The sequence below is a fragment of the Tupaia chinensis genome, unplaced genomic scaffold (genome assembly GCF_000334495.1).
Source record: "Tupaia chinensis unplaced genomic scaffold, TupChi_1.0 Scaffold000126_2, whole genome shotgun sequence".
Classification (NCBI taxonomy): Eukaryota; Metazoa; Chordata; class Mammalia; order Scandentia; family Tupaiidae; genus Tupaia; species Tupaia belangeri.
Genome location: NW_006159594.1, coordinates 179,682 through 181,176, shown reverse-complemented (window position 1 = coordinate 181,176; position 1,495 = coordinate 179,682). Strand labels below are relative to the sequence as shown.

The following is a 1,495-nucleotide window of genomic DNA, read 5'->3' as shown; positions in this document are numbered from 1 at the left end:
TTTGATTATTTAAGTTATTAATATTATATCTGACTGACAAGTCATAATTGTATACATTTTATGAGGCACAATAAATATGATATTTTGATATATGTGTACAACAATGTATATGTACAACTAGGCACAAACAAGAATGCCACAATGAAGGTAAGAAATGCAACAATGAAGGTTAGAATAGCTTTCATGTATGTGGGATCTAAAAAGAAGTGGAAGTCATAGAGGTAGAGAGTGAAATGATGGTTCCCAGAGACTGGAAGTGGGGAAGGCAGAGATGGGGAACAAAGGTGAGCAAGAACAAAGTTTCAAAGAGACAGGAAGAAGTTTTTAGATCTGTCCCACAGCAGGGTGACTAGAGTCAATAATAACATAAGAATTCCTTCTTCAACTTTGTGACATTTCATGTAGAATTGCTTCTGACCAAGAAGTTTGTTTTATAGAAAGTCAGATGAGACTTCGGAGGAGCAGCAGAAGATAAGTTATGAGGTGTGTAGCAGAGTGAGCATTGAAGCTGCAAGCTCCTTGGGATCACCAACTACTCAGTCTTTTCCTACATGATATGCTAAATTTTTGCATTGCTAAGGAAAAAATTTACAGATTCTCGTTAAGTCGTCTGTGAGCTGAAGCAGAAACAGATGCAGTGACCAGAACGAATAAAGGCATTTCCTCCATACCCAGTAATTTACAAGTCTATTCTCCACATGTGTTAAATCTTTTTTAAAAATGTATATAATTTTATTTATTTATTATATTTATTAGTTTGCTATAAAGCATGTGTACTCTCCGGAGAGACAGAAAGAGAGAGAGGGAAAGTGAGAAAGCAGACAATCAGGTTCGGGACTCGAACGACAGTCAGCCATGTGAGAGTCCAGTGACTTAACCACTACACTACCTTCTAATCCCCACATGTGCTAAATCTAACCCTTATCAACCTTCCAGAATAACCAAGGTGCCTGTGGGAGACCGGCCACTAGATATGAAGAATAAGATCAGAGAAATGATTATGCAGTTTATCACAAGGGAGAACTGTCTGATTTTGCCTGTTACCTAGATAACACTGATCTTGCATATTTGGATGCACTAAACCTAGCTAAAGAAGTAGATCCTCAAGGACAGAGGGCCATTGGCAAATGTGGATCTTGTGGATGAAGGGACTAATCCTAGTGATGTTCTTAAGAACAAGTTGCTTCCTCTTAGCAGGGTTTTGTGGGTGTGGTAAACAGCAACCAGAAGGACATAGATGGGACGAAGAGCATTAGGGGGCCATGTTGGAAGGGAGGACATTTCTTCTTTCCCATCCAGCTTAAAGACATACTGTCGATTGGATGGAGATCCCACACCTGCAGAAGTGACTTACCAACTATATTCAAGATACTCTGCCAAACTTCAGGAACAAACTCCAGGGACAGTTGCTCCATAGGACATGAAGTAGAAGCTACAAAAACTTCAACCCAGAAGATCCTACCAGGGGACCAACCACTGCTGCAAAGGGTTCAGC

The 1,495-nt window shown here is 39.9% G+C and overlaps 1 pseudogene; it reads left to right on the top strand.

Moving 5' to 3' along the window:
* Window positions 1–271: 271 nt before the first annotated feature.
* Window positions 272–1,495, top strand: part of LOC102477650 (dynamin-3-like) — a 3,286-nt pseudogene continuing 2,062 nt past the window's right edge.